Source organism: Salarias fasciatus, chromosome 22, assembly GCF_902148845.1.
Source record: "Salarias fasciatus chromosome 22, fSalaFa1.1, whole genome shotgun sequence".
In the NCBI taxonomy this organism is placed as follows: Eukaryota; Metazoa; Chordata; class Actinopteri; order Blenniiformes; family Blenniidae; genus Salarias; species Salarias fasciatus.
The window spans coordinates 5,124,857-5,151,379 of NC_043765.1; the positions used below are offsets into that span (position 1 = coordinate 5,124,857).

The window sequence follows — 26,523 nt, forward strand, 5'->3', positions numbered from 1 at the left end:
TGTGCCGATTGCTGCATTATTTTGATTGTACGCTGAAGGCCATCCTGGGTGACCGGACAGAGGACCAGTTGCAGTAACAGACTCATCTCCCTGACCTGGAGACCAGAAAGATTAAAGACAACTTTCATTCCTGTTGCTATCAAGATGCACAATGCCATTTGTTAGGCTACACACTTTTACTTTATTACCTCCGCCAGGAGGTTATGTAATCACGTCGGTCTGTTGGTATGTTGGTTGGTTGGTTGGTCTGTTAGCAACATTACGGAAAAAGTAATGGACAGATTGCAATGAAACTTTGTGGAAAGGTGGATCTTGGGCTAACTTAGAATCCATTAAATTTTTGTGATGATCCGGATCACTGTCTGGATCCAGGAATTTTTTAAAAGGATTCTTTATCATTGAGAGATAGGGCAGTCTTTGATATAGTTGGGCAGGCTCGCCGACAGGGGGAACAAACACCTGGTTCACACAGGACGCGCTGCGTGTGGAGGCGGAAGCGCCGAGCACCGAGTTCAGATCGGTGCCCGTTTACCTATCTGACGGTTCATACAGGAGGTGTGGGGGAGCGCTGCTCACGCCATGGACCGCGGGTGCTCTGCTCCTCTGTATTTTCTCCGCCAGCCGTGGAGCGCCAGTTGTAAAGCTGGACAGAGCAGATCGCACCAGACAGGAAGTCGGGAACGGAAAATACGAGAGAATCTGGTCAATTTTCTAATTAAAATAAAGTAAAATAACATAAATTGTTGCTTTTCGCTTTTCCTTTTCAGATAAACACACACACACACACACACAAGGGCGAGAGAGAGAGGCACCGCACGCCACAACGCTCTGCTCCGATCACACCCCGAGCACAATGTTGTTTTATTATATATGGTGTTTTTATGGTTGTTGGTGACTTATTTGAGCTGTGGCGGAGGTCTGCGCTATCTGAGTGCCAAATACTAGTATTTATATTATTTCAGGTGTGTGTTATCTATTTTGTCACATGTTCTTGTAAGCTGCTAACAACACAAAAAATGGATGTGCTTAGAGTTCAAATGCAACAGATATTGGGAGCGTTGAAGCCTTCTCACCCATACAAATGGGGCATACATTTAGGATTTTTTGGGCTGATACCAATCACAGGGTCTACTTGAAGCCTTCAATTTTTGCATAGCATTACATATTGATGTAACTATTCTTAAGAACACTTAAGTATCACAATTAGAAATGACAATAGTCAAGAATGGATCACACTTTATTACTTATAACAATGAACATCAATTAACAGCAAAGAATGTTCTGAACATCTGCCCTATATCAATTTTTTAAACATTAAGAATACTCAGGGCGAACCAAAATCCATCTTACATACAGGTCTGTGAGCCAACATTAGCTGCATGGAATAAATGAAGAAACACACGTGCATCGGCTTCTTCATGCGTGCACTGCAACTCTGCTACTTCCTCACACTTATTTTGGTCTTTCCTCTGTCTTCTTTCTGTCCCCTTTGTCCTCTCTTTTGCCACTGTCCCCTTTCTGTTCTCTCTCTCTCTCCTCTTTCTGTCCTATATCTGTCCTCTCTCCATCCTCTCCGTCTCCTTTCTGTCCCCTCTCTTTCTTTTTTGTCCCCTCTCTTTCTAGTGTCGTAAACCAGCCCCGCCCACTCCCCATCCACATTTGGATTTTGGAGCTGGGCTCAGTCTGGGCATGAGCCCATAGAAACTTCGTGCAGGGGGTGTCAGTTACTGACAGCATACTTGAGTGCTTTAAAACAAATGTCATCAAAACGCGTTAGCTTCTCTAAGGGTTAGCTTTAGCTCTAGCTTCTCTACACGCAAAGACATGCGAAAACTCACCAAGCGCAGACTCTGGCTCTTGCTTGATTGTTGTAATACTTGGTATTTTGGCTATAACTTTACTTATTGCAGCTTTCAGACGATGGTTAAAGTTTATCTCCGTAATCTCCGCGACGCGCAGTGATGGCGTCACTTCCGGTTTAGCCACTGGAATTCGCCCCAAAAAATTGAAAACAAAAAGCAGCAACGCTGATTGGCTCGGCCACTTCACGGCTCCGTCGCGTTCTCTTTCTATGGGCGCGTGCCCAGACTGAGCCGAGCACCAAAATCCAAATGTGGATAAGGAGTGGGCGGGGCTGGTTTACGAGGCTACTCTCTTTCTATTCTGTCCTACTTCTGTCCTCTCTCCGTCTCCTCTCCATATAATCTCTGTCATGTTTGTCTCCTCTGTGTCTCCTGTTTCCATATCCTCTCCCTGTTCTCTCTCTGTCTCCCGTCTACACCTCCTCTCTGTCCTCTCTCCGTGCCATCTGTCTCCTCTGTCTCCCCTCTCTGATAGGGATATAATATATTCTTGCAGACTGGATACAGCTGAAATGCAGGCCGGAAGTTTGATGTCAGCTCAAAATAGCGAAACTTTTCCACCTTGAGTGATTCCGACCAGTGAAATTTTGGCTTCTGGCCATATTCCTCTTCAGTGTGGATGAAACTTTTGGGGCTTAAAAGTCAGCCCCCCGTTTCTCAAGTAGTCTCTAATGTTCTGGCATATCTCTTCGGCTCTTCAGTGCTGGCTGTTCACATTCTATGCAAACCAAGCACTCCGTCTTCAATGTGGATTTCTTTATGTGAGACTCTCAGCACAGCATTTTTCTCCACTTTGGTCCATGGTCTTCTTGTTCTGCTTTTGCGTACTGAAAACAAACAAGATTACATAATTGTTAGTATGGCTGACTACGTTTTTATTTAAACTGGATATCCATGGCGAACCGTGAGAATTAATGGGAGTTTTGTTTGCCACTCAGTTGTGTACCAATTGCAATAAAAGATGACATACTTCCTGTACACTTACATCTGTTATTCCATAAAACTGTTTGCACTGCAAAAGGTTGTATGTTTTGTTCATCGATATGTTGACTTTTCCACTTCTTCTCATTGTAAAAACTTTTAACTTTGTCTCTGTCCTTACATTTTGATCTGATGATGATAACTGGATAGTATAAACTTGATGAGTATTAGAATTCAACTTGACCATACCATTATGCACAGGGAGCAATCGATCTGCTTCAGGAGTGTCCATGTTTTCGTCAGCTTCAGGAGTGTCCAAGTTTCTGCCTGAAAAGTGTGTAACAGAAGAGCATAGTACAGGCATTTTATTTGAATAGTACATGTTGTTCAATTGTGTAATGCAATATATTGATTGTTTAAAGCTCAATGAAAGCAGAAATAGATCAGAGGGGTTTAAATTGTATTGTAACACACAAATACACACACAGGTCTCTGTACGAAAGTATTGGTTCTCACTGTTGTCCTCATATGCCAAACACTGGTCTCGCACACCATGATCATGCAAACACACAAAAACACAAACACATGCCACACTGAATCTCAGTTACATACAGAAGCAGTAAGCTAGCATTGTTTCAGGTCACTTTAAAGCACTTCCTGTCTTTGAATCTGCACTGACACACTGTACTGACACACCTCTGATTAGGAATGCGAGAGACACGCCTGCTGTGTGCAAAACCTGACCACACTTGACCAAAAACTACTAAAACTGACATGAAAACTAAACAAATACCAACCAACAGATTAAACACTGAACAAAAACTGATCCAAAAAACATGTTGAATTATCTTTCAAAATATGGTAAAATGCTGACATTCAAGAATCTGTTACAACATGTGAAATTATGACTTTTAAAAATGTCGATCTTTAGGAAAAAAATTTAATTGACAAGATCTGTTAACTCACTCATCAAATATTATCTCAACATTACTGGACAGATTCACAATATTTACTGTTTCTCCTCAATGACAAGAGGCATTACTTGATGAAAACAGTGAAATTTGATCCTATATAACTGCTTCTGTCATAAACCAAGGTTTTAAATCATGCAAAACTGATGTGACATACTGTCTTTTACTGTATGGCCTTGTATGCCTCACTCCGTCCTTTTAAACCATTACTGCATCACACACAGACACACACAGGTCTCTGTACTAAAGTATTGGTTCTCACTGTTGTCCTCATATGCCAAACACTGGTCTCACACACCATGATCATGCAAACACACAAAAACACATACATGCCACACTGAATCTCAGTTACATACAGAAGCAGTAAGTTGGCATTGTTTCAGGTTATTTTAAAGCACCTCCTGTTGTGAATCTGCACTGACACACTATACTGTGGGGCGTTACCGGGGGGGGGGGGGGGGGGGGGGGGGGGGGGGGGGGGCGGCGTGCCCATTCATGTGTCGCAACTAGCGGAAGTATTTGTAGTGTCTACTCAGTCCCGCCCACCCCCGGTCCGATCCCTGTCAGTCGCCAACCCCCCCCCCGCCCGGGCCGAAAGTCCCCCTCCACCTTCCAAAGCTCCCCCCCAGTCCGAGGCTCCATGTCAGTCGCGCGCAACCCCCGCCCAACTCAGCTGAGCGGTCCGACTGGTGGTCCGACCGACACTCCGTCACGGTAGCCCCCCACCCCCGTCCGACAGTCCATGTCAGCAGCAACCACCGCTGGATTTGGACCTTTGCCCCGCTGGTAAGACAAATGCTCACCCACACCTGGCATCCTAATAACGTCACTGCTGTACTGACACACTTTTGATTAGAAATGCGAGAGACACGCCTGCTGTGTGCAAAACCTGACCGCACTTGACCAAAAACTACTGAAGCTGACATGAAAACTGAACAAATACCAACCAACAGATTAAACACTGAATAAAATTAATCCAAAAAAAACATGTTGCATTATCTATCATCCATCCATCCATCCATCTTCTACCGCTTATCCGGGGCCGGGTCGCGGGGGCAGCAGTCTCAGCAGGGATGCCCAGACTTCCCTGTCCCCAGACACTTCCTCCAGCTCCTCTGGGAGGATCCCAAGGCGTTCTCAGGCCAGCCGAGAGACATAGTCTCTCCAGCGTGTCCTGGGTCTTCCCCGGGGTCTCCTCCCAGTGGGACATGCCCGGAACACCTCCCTCGGGAGGCGTCCAGGAGGCATCCTAAACAGATGTCCGAGCCACCTCAGCTGGTTCCTCTCGATGTGGAGGAGTAGCGGCTCTACTCCGAGCTCCTCCCTGGTGACTGAGCTCCTCACCCTATCTCTAAGGGAGCGCCCAGCCACCCTACGGAGGAAGCTCATTTCGGCCGCTTGTATCCGGGATCTTGTCCTTTCGGTCATGACCCAAAGCTCATGACCATAGGTGAGGGTGGGAACGTAGATTGACCGGTAAATCGAGAGCTTCGCCTTTCGGCTCAGCTCCTTCTTCACCACGACGGACCGATACAACGACTGCATCACTGCAGCCGCTGCACCGATCCGCCTGTCAATCTCACGCTCCATCCGTCCCCCACTCGTGAACAAGACCCCAAGATACTTGAACTCCTCCACTTGGGCTAGGGTCTCTCCACCAACCTGGAGGGGGCAAGCCACCTTCCTCCGGTCGAGGACCATGGCCTCGGATTTGGAGGTGCTGATCCTCATCCCTGCCGCTTCACACTCGGCTGCGAACCGCCCCAGTGCATGCTGTAGGTCCGGATTCGATGAAGCCAACAGGACAACATCATCTGCAAAAAGCAGAGATGAAATCCTGTGGTTCCCGAACCGGAGCCCCTCCAGCCCCTGGCTGCACCTAGAATTTCTGTCCATGAAGATTATGAACAGAACCGGTGACAAAGGGCAGCCCTGCCGGAGTCCAACATGCACCGGGAACAGGTCCGACTTACTGCCGGCAATGCGGACCAGACTCCTACTCCGGTCATACAAAGACCGGACGGCCCTTAGCAAGGGGCCCCGGACTCCGTATTCCCGGAGCACCCCCCACAAGACACCACGAGGGACACGGTCGAATGCCTTCTCCAAATCCACAAAACACATGTGGACTGGTTGGGCAAACTCCCACGAACCCTCGAGCACCCTATGGAGGGTATAGAGCTGGTCCACTGTTCCACGACCAGGACGAAAACCGCATTGTTCCTCCTGGATCCGAGGTTCGACTATCGGTCGGATCCTCCTCTCCAGTACCCTGGAATAGACTTTCCCGGGGAGGCTGAGGAGTGTAATCCCCCTATAGTTGGAGCACACCCTCCGGTCCCCCTTTTTAAACAGGGGGACCACCACCCCGGTCTGCCAATCCAGAGGCACCGTCCCCGACAGCCACGCGATGTTGCAGAGACGTGTCAACCAAGACAGTCCCTGCACATCCAGAGACTTAAGGTACTCAGGCCGAATCTCATCCACCCCCGGTGCCTTGCCACCGAGGAGCTTACCGACCACCTCGGTGACTTCAGCTTGGGTGATGGACGAGTCCACCTCTGAGACCTCAGCCTCTGCTTCCTCCACGGAAGACGTGGCGACGGGATTGAGGAGGTCCTCAAAGTATTCCTTCCACCGTCCAACAATATCCCCAGTTGAGGTCAGCAGCTCCCCACCTCCACTGTAAACAGTGTTGGCGGAGACCTGCTTTCCCCTCCTGAGGCGCCGGACGGTTTGCCAGAATTTCTTCGAGGCCGACCGATAGTCCTCCTCCATGGCCTCCCCGAACTCCTCCCAGACCCGAGTTTTTGCCTCCACAACTGCTCGGGCTGCAGTTCGCTTGGCCTGCCGGTACCCGTCAGCTGCTTCGGGAGTCCCATGAGCCAGCAAGGCTCGATAGGACTCCTTCTTCAGCTTGACAGCAGCCCTTACTTCCGGTGTCCACCACCGGGTTCGGGGGTTGCCGCCACGACAGGCACCGGAGACCTTACGACCACAGCTCCGAGCAGCTGCTTCGACAATGGAGGTGGAGAACATGGTCCACTCGGACTCAATGTCCCCAGCCTCCCTCGGGACATGAGAGAAGTTCTCCCGGAGGTGGGAGTTGAAAACCCTGCTGACAGAGGGTTCCGCCAGACGTTCCCAGCAGACCCTCACAACACGTTTGGGTCTGCCAAGTCTGTCCGGTATCCTCCTCCGCCAGCGAATCCAACTCGCCACCAGGTGGTGATCGGTCGAGAGCTCTGCCCCTCTCTTCACCCGAGTGTCCAAAACACGCGGCCGGAGGTCAGATGACACGACAACAAAGTCGATCATCGACCTCCGACCTAGGGTGTCCTGGTGCCAAGTGCACTTATGGACACCCCTGTGCTCGAACATGGTGTCCGTTATGGACAAACTGTGACTAGCACAGAAGTCCAATAACAGAACACCACTCGGGTTCAGATCGGGGAGGCCGTGCGATCCAATCACCCCCTTCCAGGTCTCACTGTCGCTGCCCACGTGGGCGTTGAAGTCCCCCAGTAGAACAATGGAGTCCCCAGTCGGAGCACTGTCCAGCACCCCTCCCAGGGACTCCAAGAAGGCCGGGTACTCTGCACTGCTGTTTGGCCCGTAAGCCGAGACAACAGTGAGGCACCTATCCCCGACCCGAAGGCGCAGGGATGCAACCCTCTCGTTCACTGGGGTGAACTCCAACACATGGCGGCTGAGCTGTGGGGCTACAAGCAAACCCACACCAGCCCGCCGCCTCTCACCGTGGGCAACGCCAGAGAAGTGGAGAGTCCAGCCCTTCTCCAGAGGAGGGTTCCAGAGCCTCGGCTATGTGTGGAGGTGAGCCCAACTATATCTAGCCGGTACCTCTCAACCTCCCTCACAAGCTCGGGCTCCTTCCCCGCCAACGAGGTGACATTCCATGTCCCTAGAGCCAGTCTCTATGTCCGAGGATCGGGTCGCCGGGCACCCTGCCGTCGGCTGCCACCCAATCCACACTGCACCCGGCCCCTATGGTTCCCTCGGTGGGTGGTGAGCCCACCGGAGGTCAGGCCCACGTCGTCCCTTCGGGCTGAGCCCGGCCGGGCCCCCATTATCTATCAAACAATGTTAAATTCTGACATTCCAGAATCTGTTAGAAAATGTATTATCTCAACATTACTGGACAGCTTCACAATATTTACTGTTTCTCCTCAATGACAAGAGGCATTACTTGATGAAAACAGTGAAATTTGATCCTATATAACTGCTTCTGTCATAAACCAAGATTTTAAATCATGCAAAACTGATGTGACATACTGTAATTTACTGTATGGCCTTGTATGCCTCACTCCGTCCTTTTAAACCATTACTGCACCACACACAGACACACACAGGTCTCTATACTAAAGTATTGGTTCTCACTGTTGTCCTCATATGCCAAACACTGGTCTCGCACACCATGATCATGCAAACACACAAAAACACAAACACATGCCACACTGAATCTCAGTTACATACAGAAGCAGTAAGTTGGCATTGTTTCAGGTCACTTTAAAGCACTTCCTGTCTTTGAATCTGCACTGACACACTGTACTGACACACCTCTGATTAGGAATGCGAGAGACACACCTGCTGTGTGCAAAACCTGACCACACTTGACCAAAAACTACTGAAACTGACATGAAAACTGAACAAATACCAACCAACAGATTAAACACTGAACAAAAACTGATCCAAAAAACATGTTGAATTATCTTTCAAAATATGGTAAAATGCTGACATTCAAGAATCTGTTACAACATGTGAAATTATGACTTTTAAAAATGTCGATCTTTAGGAAAAAAATTTAATTGACAAGATCTGTTAACTCACTCATCAAATATTATCTCAACATTACTGGACAGATTCACAATATTTACTGTTTCTCCTCAATGACAAGAGGCATTACTTGATGAAAACAGTGAAATTTGATCCTATATAACTGCTTCTGTCATAAACCAAGATTTTAAATCATGCAAAACTGATGTGACATACTGTATTTTACTGTATGGCCTTGTATGCCTCACTCCGTCCTTTTAAACCATTACTGCGCCACAGACAGACACACACAGGTCTCTGTACTAAAGTATTGGTTCTCACTGTTGTCCTCATATGCCAAACACTGGTCTCACACACCATGATCATGCAAACACACAAAAACACATACATGCCACACTGAATCTCAGTTACATACAGAAGCAGTAAGTTGGCATTGTTTCAGGTCACTTCAAAGCACTTCCTGTGTTTGAATTAGGAATATGCACATGGTTAACCGCTTAACCGTTAACCGATAACAGGAACTTTGACCGGTTAATACTATTGGTTATTTTATTTTTTTTTAAGCTCCAGCTGGAGCGGAGCTCTCCACAGAGCCGTACGTATTCATGCATGCTAGCATTATATTACAGGTATCAATGACGGCACTGCAGATGACTCCTTAAGTCACTGATTCATTCCAGTTGCCTTCATGTTGTACAGTCGGGGAGGGTGTGTGTTTTTGTGCGCATTTAGGCATGTGACACAAAACCGGCGTTACATTGAATCTAATTTTTTTATCTCCAGACGCCGCGGGTCGTCCAGATTTACAGTGAAATGGTTTGGTGTGAAGCCGCATCATCCAGATAAACATTAAGCTCCATCAGAACCGTTTAAAAAGTCGGATTTCAGAAGCCAAAACTTTATTTAGGAAATTAATCATAACGCACAAAGAAATCACTGGCGTGCTCACTCTCGACATAATTTAAAAAGCAATAGGAGATGACTGAAGCCTAAAGTACTGTTAATTATGTCTAAATCTTGTAGCTTTTTTTACATTTTAGATGAGAATTTGCTGTCATTGTAAATCTGAAGTTAAGCACTGGACAGCGCCGAGTCAGCCACTCACTCGGAGCGCACATTTCCGTGTCGGAATGGTGAGACGTTTGCGTGTCAGAATAGCGGTATTTCGGAATGGTGATATGTCTAAATGATGGTGCGTCGGAATGTCGGAGCAGCAGCATGTAACCACTCAACAGGGCGTTTAAAGGTCATCCATGCTTCGAGTCGCTTTGGAGCCTCAGTGCTCCACTGATGCGCACGCTCTTTCTGTGCGCGTTCCGCAGGCGCAGTGTTCCACAAATTCTCGAGAAGCTTTTCCGGCACTACAGACTGTTTATCCGCTCCTTTATTACAGATTATTTAGAGAAAATTAAGCACATACATTGTCAGTACATTATCATTTAATATTCAAGTTTATTTAGCCTTTTTTTTTTCCTTTTTTCTGAATCGCGGGGTGCCGCCGGAGCGATTCTGTTGGCAGACCTTCTCCTCCCTCCAGACAGTCTGCTGTCTCCATCCACGAGATTTTCCACTCTGGTGTGTGGAGCGATCAGACGAGGGTTCTGTCTGCCTTCACTTCTACCGTCATGTTTTGTTTGCTGTGGCGCTCTGGCGATGCGTAAACCGGCGCGACTTGCGCACAACGCGGTCACAAATTCTGGCTGCTGTCCGCGCAGACCAATGCGCAACGCACACCGACGCAGACGTGTGAAGCATGGACGGGCCTTAAATCTTATCGGTTAACGGTTATTAACCGGTTAAAGAGCGTCATAGAAAAAATATAAAATGTGCATCCCCAGTTTAAATCTACACTGACACACCTCTAGGGATGGGAATCGAGAACCGATTCTTTTGTAGAACCGGTTCCTCATGTCTCGATTCCAAGGAATCGTTTGGCTGTCTCCTTAACGGTTCCACTATTGATTCCGCTGTGTGCGTGACGACGTATCATGCACGGCGCGCATGCACTCACACAGCGCAGCTGCGGTCTGCTCTACTGCAGCTACAGAGTCGCGGACCAGAAACTCTCAGCAAGAATCTTATTTTTCCTCACTCCGGAGCCCTGCTGCTTCAATCTAAACAGAAACAAGTCGGTGCCAGATGTAAACTAGTTACGTGTTCCAAAATCTGTGATTTCAAAATAAAATCTGTGTCGCGTTTTTGCCATAACATTTGTAATTCTTCTGGCAGAATATATAACAAACAACGCAATCTAATCATTAGCTGCATTAGAAGAATGAACGATGTTGTAATTACTCACTGTAGGAAAGTCAAACGACACCAAAATTGCACAAAACAAAGCTCTATGACCGGAGCGGCTGTGTTGCCAGATTGGGCGGGTTTCTGCACAATCAAGCTTCTTTGAACCCGAGGTGGGTTGATGAAATGGTTATGTGTTTGTGACGTGCTTTTATAAATGAAAATCCGTTTTTTACGTTTTAACATGCATTTTGTACAGAGATGGAGGTTTGGATTGCTTTCTATTGTTGGACAGTTTTAATATTATATTTGGGGCAGATCTGGCAACCTCCATCAGCTGACAGCAGACACACCGAGACTGTGTGAGTGACAGAGCTGTGGAGCTGGACCAGACATGCACAGGCATCCAGTGTAATTTAGTTTTGAGCTTTCCAGCCTGGCATCAGGAAGAAGCTCCAGAGTTTAGCTGGATTTCACACGAAAAGATGAAACTGGGGCTACTTGCAGCTTGCAAAGTTTTCATGACATGGATATTTTTTTCTTCTGTTCAGGATGAGGATATTAAAGAGTTAATGCAAACACCCCATTTGTGTTGTTTCATTTCTCACTAAATGAGAATCGATAAGAGAATTGATAAGGAATCGTATCGCTAAGCAGTATCGACAATGGAATTGAAATCGCTAAATTCTTAACAATTCCCATCCCTACACACCTCTGATTAGGAATGCGAGAGACACGCCTGCTGTGTGCAAAACCTGACCACACTTGACCAAAAACTACTGAAACTGACATGAAAACTGAACAAATACCAACCAACAGATTAAACACTGAACAAAAACTGATCCAAAAAACATGTTGAATTATCTTTCAAAATATGGTAAAATGCTGACATTCAAGAATCTGTTAGAAAATGTGAAATTACGATTTTTAAAAAAGTCGATCTTTAGGAAAATAATTAAATTGACTAAATCTGTTAATTCACTCATCAAATATTATCTCAACATTACTGGACAGATTCACAATATTTACTGTTTCTCCTCAATGACAAGAGGCATTACTTGATGAAAACAGTGAAATTTGATCCTATATAACTGCTTCTGTCATAAACCAAGGTTTTAAATCATGCAAAACTGATGTGACATACTGTATTTTACTGTATGGCCTTGTATGCCTCACTCCGTCCTTTTAAACCATTACTGCATCACAGACAGACACACACAGGTCTCTGTACTAAAGTATTGGTTCTCACTGTTGTCCTCATATGCCAAACACTGGTCTCACACACCATGATCATGCAAACACACAAAAACACAAACACATGCCACACTGAATCTCAGTTACATACAGAAGCAGTAAGTTGGCATTGTTTCAGGTCACTTTAAAGCACTTCCTGTCTTTGAATCTGCACTGACACACTGTACTGACACACCTCTGATTAGGAATGCGAGAGACACGCCTGCTGTGTGCAAAACCTGACCACACTTGTCCAAAAACTACTGAAACTGACATGAAAACTGAACAAAAACTACCAAAAACTGAAAAAGGAAATTAAAATGACTAAAGCTTAATGTGACTGGGGGGGGGGGGGGGGGGGGCTTTGAGACAAGACATCACAGACATCATCAAATCTCAAATTCAACACAGTACTTATGTATTGTGTTGAATTTGAGATTCAACAGGGTTTAAAGCAAACACTTACCTTTGGTTGGGGCAAAGATTCTCCATCCATAAGACGCCTTGTCATTCTTTTGTCTCATGTGATGTTGTGCATTACATCTGGGGTTTTGTTTGCTTTGACTCACTGCAAAACATAATGTCAAGTCAGTCCTTACAAATATACAGCATTATCTGAACTCATTTTATCAGTGGCCTAAAAAGGTTTTATGTTAGGCACTGACACAGCTTCAGCTTGACGATGCTGAAGTGAGCTTACAGCTTCCATCAGGCAGTTCAGGAAAAAACAATGTTGACATTTACTTCCAGCTTAGACAAGAGGGATCTTCCAGACAGGAGGTTAAACAAACGTCTCACCCTGAACTCCAAGTATGGTTCGAGAGCAGCTGATCTGAATTGGTTCAATCAACTCTAAGTATGTTAATCACCTGCAAAAAAGCCATCATCTATCCATATTAATTCAGTAGACATATTAATACATGATTATGATGACTGTGCACATTTAATTTTTGGTGGAATGTGACAGGCCAAAGATACATTACATTTAAATAAATCTTTTCATCTTTAACATGACAAGCATAGCTGAAGGTGAATATTTTAAAAATTATCAGACATTATTGTCAGACAATCTGTTCCAGTGAGGGGATTAACACTTGAAATGAGGTTAAATAACAGTAAATTTTAAGTGTTAGATTACAAACATGTTTCATGTCTTTGATCTACACCTCATATATATATATATATATATATATATATATATATATGTATATATATATATGTCTTCATGTCTATGTTTCATCTTCAGTTGCTCCTGTGTCTCATCTCAGTCATTCCACCACTTTATCATCCAAATCTGGTAAATAATAAATTCACGGACAACACTGCATTCAAGTATTGTGTTAACCTGAAGGTCCCCCAACTGGAGGAACAGAAAACAATTGGATTGTATTGGAACAACTCTACTAATAATATTAATTATTTATAATAGAATGTCATGATGCTGCCCATTAAATTCAACAGCCGAACCTGGGCTACACGAAAATATCAGCTATTTTTACGCACCATGACTTATAAAACTACGGGTCAGCCAGCACACTAGCCGGTGTCCTGCCAAAACTTGATTTCTGCCAGAAAGTGATTTCCGGTCCGCGGAATCAGCTTGTAGCAAGCAAAAAAAGCTGATTTTGACATTGTAATGTCCCTTTACTCATTTTTTAAGTGATATAAAGTATTGGTTTTAGTCAAATGTTGTAAATCTGACTCTGCTGCGTTATATAAAATCATTTCGAGGCAAAACATCGATCCATATGCAATACTGGAGGCATGAATCAGCTTTTGGCAAGCAAAATAAGCTGATTTTGACATTGTAATGTCTCTTTTCTCAATTTTCAAACCGTACAACGCACTGCTTGGGATGAAATTACTCTGTTGAGCAATCTAGCAATTTTGATGCAAAAAAAAAAAAAAAAAAAAGAAAACGTGTCACCTCCGTGACATATCTTAATTAGCATAACAACAAGCCACGTTAAAATCGCCAACTAGCTTACCGGTATTTAACAGCGATATAAGGCAACTGGACGTACAGGAGGCTATCAAACGCAAACATAAATAAACATCGTTGGATGATCAGAAACAAACTTGTTTGAGCCCGATTAAGACTGCCGCAGAGCCACAGAAGCTGCGCATTTCAGCTGCCCGCGGACCGGAAATCACTTTATGGCAGGGAATCACTTTTTGGCACGACACCTGTCCACTGGCTAGCCCGGTTAGCAATCTGCACGTAAGGCACCTCAAAACAAAGCCGCGACTTCCATCACTACCGAGCAAAGCCGACGACAATCAAGCGCCCGAAAGCAAGCAGCCAAACACAACAAAAACAGTAATGGCTTCGCCAAATGATGGTTGAGCCCCTGAGTTACTTTGACGACAGGATTAGCTTACCAGCTAGCTGCAGTGCTAAAGCCTTTTACACGAGCTCCGGTCCGGCTTTAACAGGCGTGATGCAGACAACGGGAGACACGCTCTGGCATGACACAAAAAGGACATTTCGGTTGTACAAAATAAAAATAAAACGTCCTCTCTCTCACAAATCCAGCCTCACAGAAGAAGGTTATAACAGAAGACGCAGCCTTCTTCAAAGGAGGACACTTACTCCTCCCAGACGTCAAATGTTGTGTTCAAGAGCGCTTTGTTAAACTGTTTAAAAACACTCAGAAAAGATTTCAAGCCTATTTCAGTCTCAAATTGAGTCTCAAACAGCGTGAAAATTGTTATTTTCCAACATAATAATAGAGAGCTTAAAAAAATAAAAGGAACGAGTGAATGACACAGCACAGTGAATTTAATATAACATAAAATACGTAATATATGTAAAATAATTAAAAAATATTGAAGTCTTACTTTTCATCGTTCATCCCAGTGCTGATCCGGTCCAAACCTGCTGAAGCTCCCGCATTTACACATCCTGTGTATAAATTGGCGGGTAATTGTGTATATTTTCCCGCAAATGTGTATAACTTGCAATGCGTCCTGCTGCCTCTGGGGGCGCTGTTGGACACACACGGGTTACACAACGTCTTGGTCTCACAAGCCATCCTGGCATATGAGCCCAATATGTGTGAACCTCAGAATGGCAGGGGGTGGGCCATAACAGTACATCAACTATATTAACTAATAACACAAGAAGTTATGTAATCGTACATATAGTAATTATGACATATACCATTATATTTCAATAATTATAACATTATAAAGTTTTATGTTTATGAGACCATCAAAATTGGTTTCGTAACCCGATTGGTCTTGTAATGCTGGTGAGTAAACCTGGAAATTGGTTTTACAAACCATATATCCCTACTCACACACACACACACACACACACACACACACACGCGGGCCCGTGTTTTTGAAAGCGGTTATTATTAGAGCCTGTGTTTTGTTCCAGTCCCTCCCACACGCCGTACGAACACGCGGGAGCTTCACATCTTAGCGAGCTGCGGAGTGAGTCCGTCAGAAACGAGGTGTTCAGCTGCTCTCCAGAACACCAACAACAACAACAACAATCGCTCCCGTCCTCAGAGTCGGAATATGTTATCAGAGAACGTTGAGCAGATTGAGATGAATAATGAGGATAAATAATGAATACTTATTGCAAAGGAAGGCTTTGGGGCCCTAATCTGGCAGCTTGGGGGTGGAAGCTGCTTTTCAGAGTGTCTGATGATGATTTGAGGAGTGTGTGTTGTCTTACAGAAGATGTCCAGGACGGGACGGGTCCATGAAAATACAGCGGGCCTTGTTTTGTCTCCTGACTCTGTAAAAGCCTCAGGGGGGGGAAATATGATAACTTCTGTGCGAGTTTGTTTTAGTGGCGTAACCTAATGGAACACGGGGTCTCTGGAGTGTTTTCAGCATGCTCTAACATCGGCGTTAAAATTTGAGAATGTTTCCAGCATGATCCAACGCTCGATGCAAGTCGTCCTCTTCGGTGACGTCAGCTGATCGCCAGTGAGCCGAGCACACATCCCTGCGGTGCGCCTTTAAATTAAGCAATCAACACAAGCTAAACTGACTCGGAGTTGCAGGATTTGTTGAAGTTGTTTTGTTGTGTTTTATGCCACATTGGCTCCGTATGGGCTGAACGGAGCAGATGGGAAAAAGATTCCCGAGTTAATGATCTGCGTGCCAGCTGATCGAGAAGCTAGAGGCCGCGCAGCAGTTAGAAGTAGTCTGCACCCACAATGCAACGTATCAATGAAATGTTAATTACCGCGAAAGAAGTTGATGGGAGACAATCATGTCAGTTCTCTTTTCAAACGGGCTCGTACGATGAATCAGGAGATAGCGCTCACATCTCTCCACATGACTTGGATGTTGAGTTAAAAGCTTTCTGAAAATTCATTAACTTGGAAAATACAACTCCACGTAAAACCCGAGAACACATAAGCGCGATGGCAGCGTATCTGCCTTCAGATCTTCTGCTCTTTTCATGTGCAAATGTTCTAATTCCTGCTGATACTGCAAACACAGAATCATTAAGACGCCTTGACTTCCCCGCTGCACTGAGGAGCAGCTGCTGAAGCGCTGAGTTTCCTCTGCAGCTGCAACAGGTGAAAGGAGGCAGAAAGAAGAAAAAAACACTTCAGGGAAACATATCAGAGAGTTTAAAGGGAGAGAAACTTGAAAATATGACAGGGTTTGAACCGATGTCCCTTCTCTTCTGTAGTTTTTTTTTAAATTTTATTTTATTCATTTATCCCCACAGGAGTTCAGCTGATGCTTTAAAAAACTGCCTCGTTCTGGTGCAGACGAGGAAACAAAGATGAAGATTTGTTGCTGATCCTTGCACGCATGATTACAGTAATTTTCTCAATTTTCATTTTGAGGCTTTTAGATTTGTTTTGTGTCACTGGAAGATGTGTGTTAATTTTCTATTTGCTTGTGTTGTGGCATTTGAGGATCGCCGGATTTGTTTATGTGTTGTGTTTAATGCGCTCATGTTTCAGCTTTTACACTCATGTTGTGATTTTTCTGTTTTCATTTCTGGTGGATTCTGCATTGTTTTGACCCTTTTGAGCAGCTGTAGTGTTCATATTTGTGGGTTGTTGTTTTTTTTTTTTGTATAATCCAGTTTAGGGGTGTAAAACACTTTTCGGTTCAGGGGCCACAAACAGCTCAATTTCATCTGGAGTGGGTCGAACCTGTAAAATACCGCCACAGTAACCTTTATTTTTTGAGTGCGGGCGATGAAAGTGTCGATATTTTTTGTCAAAATTGAATGCATTCTCAACATAAACCCAATTTTAATACCAGTTGAATGTCCCAAAAACTTCTACAGCTGCTGCATTATCCATGTTTTCACAAACCCACGCTGACGGCATGTTTTAGAGACTCGCCTTCATGGCAGCATCACCAATACTTCCACCTGGGTTTCAGGGTGGGGTCATCTTCACCTCTCTGTAGGGAATTTGCTTGGCAGTTTGGCGGACCAGATTGGAGCCTCCTGCAGGCCGGTTGTGGCCCGCAAACCTTATGTTTGACACCCACGATCTAGAACGAGATCAACTCCAAATCTCGTCGTGCAAATTTCCTACATTAGATGAAAACATGTAAACAGACGGCACGTTTGATGCAACATATGTGACAACTTGGCTCAGAGCCAAACTCCAGCAGAAAGCACTCACGGGATCAGTGTGACATCTTCAGCAGACGAAGGCCGCCCGCAATCACTTATAGAATATTTAAAATAGTGAAAAGCAGCAGCTGAAATTCCTCCCTTTCACACATCAACAAAGCTCTGCCGCGAAGAGAGGAAGGTACAGACGGCTGTCACCTCCCGAGGCGGAGCTGTTTGGATGTCTGCGCCGTTCTGAAGCGAGTCTGGAAGCAAACAATCCGACAGAGGCTGACTTATCGGGAGGCGGAGACGGGATGTTCACACGGCTGCATCTGCATCTCCTGCCGATCGAGCTGAAAAAAAAACAAAAAACCTCACATTCCCTGCCAATACTGTCTCACAGCTTATGGGACTGAGAATAAAAACAAATGCTGTAACGTAACTTCAGCTGGAAACGAGGTCAGAGAGGGAGAACGCAGGCCAAGAGGTAAAAGGTGACAGAAGAGGCCCACCGCAGTCTAACAAGACCCAGAGGTTCAATCCTCTGGAACACACCGTGACTTATTAGCACATCCGAAAGACACTTAACACCGACATCCTGCAACTTCCCTGTAACGTATGTGTTCGCGGCGGGGGGGGGGAGCAGATAGAGACACAGACATGTAAAGGATGTGTTAAAGCCCTCACGGTGAATTAGGCAGTTCACCCCGAAGGCAGAGCTGCACGGCGCAGAATTCCTCACTCCTTTCTTCCGCAGCGCTGAGTGGGTTCAGAGAAAAAACACAGTTCACCAAATCCAATTTTTTTTTTTTCTCTCTCTCTCTCGACCTTGTTGAACCTCTCTTCATTCAGTCGGCAGCATCTCTATCGCTGCGGCTCCAGCGCACAGTCGGGTTAAGAGGGAGATAAAATGTATGCATTCATATGGAGGCAGAAGAGAAGGAGCTACTGTACACACACACATGCACGCACACACACACACACACACACACACACACACACACACACACAAAGAAAACCTTATTTTAACTGAACATGAAGGCGGCCTCCAGTCAAAGTCCTGCTGTCACTGAAATAAGTGCGTTTATGAAAAACTCTGGAAGCTGAAGCTGAATACAATCAACATGATTAACATAATTGACGAAAATTAACCTTAAAGTGGTTTGAATGTTATTTCAAAACTTCATTTTTACAATGAGAGCTTGATAAAATCTCTGGGAGAGAATTCATCAGCATTTCTGTGATGTACAGCAGAAAACGGTGATGAAGCTTAGTGAGGGGACATCTTGCATTTCTCTTAAAAGTTCAGAAAACGTTCTAAAATCTTGCTTTCCTCCATTGTCAGCTGGAATCAGCTGCAGCCACAAGAGAAAAATGGATATGGAAATGGAAAATGGATCAAGAAGCGCGAAGAGATGAAGACGTTCCTAAATATATCGTTTTCCTGGTATAGCAAGTCACATGTGCTACAAGTTCTCTCATTCTGTCTAGAAGTTGAGATCCTTGCATAAAATTATTAGTATTCTAAAAGTGAAGAACTGATTCGGTGTCTTCAAATAAAGTAAAGGGAATGAATTTTGAACATTTTATTAAAACAATCTCATCTAAAATGGGTGAACGGATGAGAGTCGCATTAAAAATTGGTGGAAAAATTAAAACATTTGTTTTGCCCAAAACATTCTCTGCACACACACTGGATTCCTAAAAGGTTTTATTCCCTCTCAGAAGGACGCAGGGCTCTGAAAAGGGTCTAAATGTGGCCTCAGCAACCTTGCACAGTTAAGACAGGAATTTACACACAGATCTTTTCACAGAACTTCAGTTAAGAGACTTTTTAAGAAAACATAAAAAATGAGATGAAGTTATAAATCCGTCCCTGAAGTGAAGCAACGTGACAAAAAAAAAAAAACAAAAACCTGGAGCTGTTTTTACCAAATACTTCTAGACGTGAACACAAATGATTCACAGCAGACAAAAGAGAAAAGCTGAAATAAACCTGAATATATCTGAAGACGTGTGGGAGGAAATCTGTACCGAAGCATTTCTGCTGATGAACTCAAACCTGTGGAGGGAATTTAAATGGAAGGTGATCATGAGATTCTTTTGGACGCCAGTAATACTGACTAAACTGAGCACAACACACACACACACACTGGAGAAATTCTAATACTGAAACTGGAAATCACGCTCATATATTTTGGTGGTTAACAGACTCAAAACAAGCAACAAAGGTTTTCTGTTTTCGCATATGAAAATGAACAAGTGGGGGAAAAAAAAAAATCCCAGAACAGGCACTTCACTCATCTACCTTTAAATGTTCAATCACCTGTCAACTTCTCTGAAACTCATCTGACCTCAAATGATCATAAAGAAGGTCGTGAGGACATCAGGACCCCAAAACAGAAACACAGTAAACACATGAAACCTTCTGAGCCTCCCTGGTGACTGAAGTCCAGCTGATCTGGTTTCAGTTACTCTGAGATCAAAGAAGGAAATCGGACCGATATCTGATTCGATTAAATATCAGGGAAAAAGTCTGACAAGAAAAAAAAGGAAAAAGGAATATAAACCTGAATAATGTACTGAAGCTGAGCTACTCCTCTGTCAGTGAGAAAGTCCACGGCAGAGTGTTTCAGGTTGAACACGGCGCCACATCAGGGTCATTTGATTCTTCTGACCTGACGCCGCTGATGCTCATCTTCCCCACACACACACACACAGAAACACACAGACACACACACACACTACCAGACTGAGGCAGAGGGCTGCTCGGGTCAACACAGCGATCTCCTTTACACCTCGCGACACATCACACACGTTTCCGTTTATTATTTTCCATTTAGTGGAGTCGTCAGATCTGCAGCCAGAGAACGGCGAAGGTCACAACACACACACACACACACGGCTCTCCACAACAACAAGACAATAATCATGATCACTCGCCGCACTCAGATGTAATTTTGGTGAGATGTGAAACTGAAGTGTTTATTTTTTTAAGAAAAAAAAAGAAGAAAGAAACAAGCTTTTTTTTTTTAATCGATTCCTTCTTTGCTTAAAATCTTTCATGACTGTAATTGCTGTTCTTTGTGAGTTGAACTAAAATAAAAGGGACAAATGTGCGGTTATGCATTTGTTTTGAAATCAAACTTGTGGCTGTCAGAAATCTTTTAATGACTTTATTGCTGGGTGAACGCTGGGCATTTGTAATTTACTTTTCTTTATTTTATTTGTCCACAGGTAGGAGTGATTGTTCATATTCTGTGTGGTTCAAGTTGTTTTTTTAATCAAAGAAATCCCCCGTGTGGGAGTTTACGAGGCTGCCGAACAAACACTTAACAGCCGCCTTCATTTCCAGTCGGGGCCGCCTTAATCATCAAAATGATTTAAAACAAAGCAGCAACTGTTCAGCCACACAACGCAGGGATGTTTAAACACGGAATCAGAGCGAGCAACGAACGCCGAAATGCATCCGTCTTTATCAAAGGACAGAAGGAAGGTATCAAAATCCCTCGCCCACACGCTCCGTGACTGACAGGAGAAAATTAACAATGATTATTTTTGCTTTACAACAGACAGAGCTTATCTTTACAGATGAGATCGTTCTCACTTTGAGGAAAAATAAATCTGCTTTCACATATTAGAGGTCTGGAAAACAACCCGACGACGCTCCGGTTTGGGAAACGCAGCATCGCGAGCGACGCCTTCACCGAGCCATGGAGGGAAACGGCGTCATGGTATCGAACCATCAGTTCTGTTAAAAGGCAGGGCTCCTGTAATTCACTCATCGATCCGGACATCTTCCGTAACGGTGGAGGAAATCCCAGCTGACCGGCAATGCTTCAAAAATATTATAATCTCCCTTCATTGATTTGTCTCCATGTCTTGTTTTCTCATAAATGGACGACATTACATGCAGCTGCGTTTAAGCCAACTGTTGATCAGTGAGTGTATATGGTGGTTATTCTCGTTACCACGGCAACGGCCATCCGCACACCTTAACGGTGTTATTGACGATCCCCACCTTCATCTCTGTATTAACGTCCAGAGAGCGCCGTCTCGCTTCCAGCCTAATCACAACCTAAAGCGGATCGGCGGCAGCTTCTGAAAACGTGGCCGTGAAGAGATTCCTCCGATTAATCTGGAGCACTTGTTGATTACAGCTGAACGCTGAGGAGCAGGCAGGAATCTCATCTGGCTGCAAGCATTTGTATAATTATCAGACGTATCATTAATTTAAATGGAATGTGACCCTTATTTACAGAGCGTTCAAATATTTAGTCATGTCTTTAATTCTACATGTGTGATATAATTAAACTCATTGAGTCCGTACAGATTAATTTCCTCACGTCCAATCTGACGCAAATTCATTTCTTTAGTAGTAAAAGGACCTCTGACCTCCAGGAATCAGCTGAAACCATTCAGGTTTGATAAGTTGATTAAAAAACACACAAAAAGAATCTCAAATGCAGCAAGTAATTCACTTTATGAGGTTTTTTTTGGACTGAAAATATGTAATAACAACTCAAATCTACTGTCTGGCATTCAAAGAGGACGTTTGTGTTTCACTATGAACTGAAAAGCAAATTAAAAACTGCGGAAATCACTCCTCACAGTTTTATCTTCAATCCCACAAAGACAAAAGACGAAACTGTGCAGAAAACTGTATTAATCACATTATGCTAAATGTGATAATTCAGACATTGTAAATATACAATTGCCAGTGAAGGATTACATGATTCTAATTAAGGTAATCATGAACTGTGTTTATTTTATTAGAGGCTGAGATAAAAAAGATTATCTGGCTGCATGTTAATGTCCTCATTAACTCTGTAAAGGTTGCCTTTTTTGTGTGAAATCAGACTTCATGTAGGTGTTTGTCTAATGTCTCAAATCTAATGATCTGGTGAAATCCATTTGTTTTTCTCAGTGTTTAAACAGACATCTCCTGTTTTTATCACTTTAAACAGTCACTGCTTTTTTGTGCTTTTAGTGTTTTATCACAGATGTTTGAACGCTGCTCTGTTTTTTTTTAATTAGTTACACCTTTAACACATTACAAAAACCAGATTCTTAAACAATCTGTTTGAAAAACTGGATTTTCTTGATGATGGTGATTCACCAATCAGTCCAGGTTCAGACTTTCTGTGTGAAGTTTGCACGTTCTCCCTGTGCAAGGATGTGCTTTTCTTTTCTCCTTGATACTCCAGTGTTTATTACGAGTTCTACGTGTGGAAATACTAACGACAAAGCTCACGGCTTGAAAAAAAAAACGATCAGAAGAAGCAAACTGCAGCCTGATAGCACCGGTCGTTTTACTCCTGTCACAGCTGGAAGCTTCTCCTGATCATTTTCATGAGTGTAGCGAGCAGACCGTCACTGAGGACGGAGCTTTGTTTCTCCAAGACGTCCTCAGTCCAGCCAGACGATCACAGATTCGCCGATCTGAACATGAGCTTCTCAGGATCATTGTAAACACACTAAAAATAAAATACTACCACTCCTTTTTGGGCCCCCCATGTATTTAGTGTTGTTGCAAAAAACACATCATAATGCAGAAAAGTAACACTGATAAGTGTATGAAAAGTGCAGACATGATTTTATGTTCTCACACAGAGATGGAGAGGGAAGTATTTCACATCTGGAAAATAATTCAACCAAAAAAATTCTGACTAATGTCTCATTTTAGTCTGTGTTCTATTTTCCAATCAGTTTTTTTTCCTGATGATTCATGATTGTATGAAGATCAACTTCTCTAATAACTCTCCACTTTCAATAAGTACAATTAAAGAGGTAACTTGTTAACCACCTGCTTTTAATGGAAATAGCTCATTTAATCGTTGTATTTGTATGTGCACGTGCGTGCACATAAACACAAACACACTTATAAACAGATATAGATATGTACATATAAAGATTTCTGTTGTCTATTTTTGATACTATTTTTCAATCCTGTGTACAACTGCTGTCACGAAGAAATAAAACCTTAACTTTAACCCGAGGTTTACAGGTCTGCTTCATAAGTTATGAACGAACTGCTGCTTTTGCGAAGCCACTTCCAACAATCAAAGCCCTTGAGCTGACATTGAAGAATTTCAGAGCTGGATGTTGATATTCACACTAGACAAGAAGAGGAAGAGGAGGAGGAAGAGGAAGAGGAAGAAGAAGAGGAAGAAGAAGAAGAGGAAGAGTGCAAACAGGCCTCTCAAGTTCGACCTTCAGGAAAGCAGGCCGTTTATGAGGATGCTGGAGATGCAGCGCATAGTTTGTTTACAAGTGTTTGTGTGCTTCTTGTGTTTTGTGAAACTAAATACACACTGTGGCTGAAACCACAGCAAAACGATGGACCGCAGCTCTGCAAACCTCCTCAATCGTGAAAATAAATAACAACTGCTTTTGAATCACAGTGACAGCGACATTAAAGTCAATCTGCAGCATTAACCAACTGTGCTCTCTGGGTCTTATTCAAGCTCAGAACAGACTTGGACCTAAACCTGCTGTTTACAGACCTCACATTTCCATTTAAACATCATATTAAACCAGTGTGTGTGTCTGGCTATGACCAGTATCTCGTTACTCTGTCCTGCTAATGTTATGTCCTCTAATAAAAAAAAAACATATTCTTCAACTTTGGAAAAGACAAACTGTTGCTCTGCCAACTTTCAGTCAGACTTTCAGTTCAGAATCTAATTAGAGTATATATTTACCCAGTGTGTTACAAAGATGAAAAGCAATGATAGAATACTGCCAAGACAATGAAATAGACATATAAAGCTCTGCAGAAAAACATTCACACTTGCTCGCTCACAGCAGGTTCGCGGAGGCTACTGCTGCATACCTGGATCATACTTTGATGCAAATCGCTCATCTGACCACCCATAAGAATGGTCGAGTGCAGACGATACGACTACATGTTCCTGTTTCTGGCTGAAAAACGGTTTGATTAAAGACCAGCGGTGCCAAACACAAAGTAAAAACAAAACTGATCAATAATCAAAATGTTGAAAAGCGCCGTACTGTGTGAGTTCCCTGGATTTCTGTAAAACATCTACACTACCCTGAGCACTGTCATGTATTTTTATGCATTTTTAAGCAAATGTACCATATTTCGTAGCCTATTTAGAAAAGAAAAGCGCTACTGTACCTTGCAACAGTACAATGTGCACAGTTTATATGTCCTAGTTCCGTTTTTGTGATTGGATTTGCACCATTTCCCACGGCAGGCTGTCGCGCTGTGGAGAAATGTTGTGCTTGATGTTGTGTGTTTTGAACTAGTGGGGCTGCCGTAGTGGAGATGGGCGGTGGAGTGGGGGCTGTAGTTGCTGTTCAGAGTCATCCTTCAACAGTTTGGTATTAATAGACTGTTAAACTGCTACCTGAGTCCGGATCACTGTTATGTTCGGAAGAAGAAGTAAAAACTTTACACTAAATGACGTGTGAAACATTCTGGACTGTAGTCTGTGTGTTAACGACGTGGATTAAGGACCCCAGGCTGTGCTTTAGTTGTAAAAGTATATATTTTTAGTGTCTCCCTCCACGTCCTCTCCTGTTGGCTGCAGCAAGCGGAGAAAATAGACTTGCTGTGTGTCACCTCTGTTATATTGCGGCTGCAGTGTGTTGTGTAAAACGCTGCCGTACCGCATCCAGGGACCACAGCGGGGGCTACTGGCTGGACCTGCTGCAGCCTGACCGGATGTATCAGGTGTAAAATAAGCTTCAGTGTTTAGATTTCCACTGTTTTTAATCGCTGTCATCGAGTCAATGTTGGAAATTGGGAAGATCCAGGTGGAGAAACATGCTGAAGTTACTAACTACGGTCATGTACCTGATGAAGAGGTCAACATGGCGGCCTTACGTCAGACTAGTTTGTGACATTTGTGCACGATCTTCTGTCTCAAAACAGCCAATGATAGATACAATGATCAACGCCAAACTGACTCTGGAACAGAACAATAGTTTTAGATTCCAGAAAGGTAAAATGCTGAACCACGTCTTTATTCTCCGTCTCTTTCAATCTAAACCAAGTCAGCTGTAAACTCCCCGGAAAACGTACAGAATAATGTTGGAAACTTGCGTCTCGACTTATTGCAGCTGCCGCCTCTGAGACAGTGAAGGTTGACGTTGTGCAGTCAGACTTCCTGTCTCACCCCAGCGTATAACGCTGACACTGCAGATTTTTAGCATTTATTGAACTTATTAGATTGCTAAAATTGCAAAGTCGGCAGGACTGAAGCACAACAATACTTCCTGTTCCTGAAATCCGCCGAGAGGTTTGACTGATTAGACTATAAATCATTCCAAAGCGTCCACCGTTATTTCTACGCATGCACGCGGTCAAACAAACTCGATCCTGTGTGGATCCTCGGGGTTCAGCGTACTGGAGCCCAGATGGGCTTCCTGGGTTATGCTGGAGCGATTTCTCCAGTTCTTGAGGATTCTTCTCCCAGATGGTTCCCCCACCGCTGGGACCACTTTAGACTTCACCTTCACTGCCTGTTCCGCTTGTTCTTCGGGGCCTCGGTGCTTCCCCATTCTGTCGGTGTGCTTCCACCCCCCCCCCCCGATGTCGCTGTCAGCTTTGATTGCCACATCTATCATTACTGCCCCCTTCCCCTCTGCTCCTTGTCAACAAGCGCCGAGTCTCGTCGGTTCGCCAGCAGCTGCTTGTCTGTCTGGAACTTTAAGTCCCACCGGATCTTCTCTCTCTCTCCGCTGCTCTCCGCCGCTTTATGTGCTGTGTCCCACAGGGATTTAGGGATTTCTAGCCCACACTCTGCACAGATGTTTCTGTACACTATCCAAGCCACTTAGTTATGCCTCTCAGCGCTCACTGTCCCAGCTCGCGTCTTAAAGCCTGCTTCTCAGTGCCGGGGTGTCTCAGGGGCATCGCAGCACAGTCTGCACCTTGAGCTCGGTGCATGTGAAGCTAAGAGCCCCGCTCCTCCTGCTGGAA

At 44.2% G+C, this 26,523-nt stretch overlaps 1 protein-coding gene and 1 long non-coding RNA gene across 2 annotated transcripts in view; both read right to left on the reverse strand.

The window, feature by feature from the left end:
- pvrl2l (PVR cell adhesion molecule related 2 like) overlaps positions 1-26,523 on the reverse strand; it is a 360,133-nt gene that overhangs the window by 105,510 nt on the left and 228,100 nt on the right. The window lies entirely within an intron of this gene.
- Positions 2,635-12,567, reverse strand: LOC115409398 (uncharacterized). The gene is made up of 3 exons (XR_003933945.1): positions 12,486-12,567; positions 3,033-3,110; positions 2,635-2,689 (listed from the first exon to the last, which is right to left on the reverse strand). It is a non-coding gene; the product is annotated as an uncharacterized LOC115409398 (long non-coding RNA).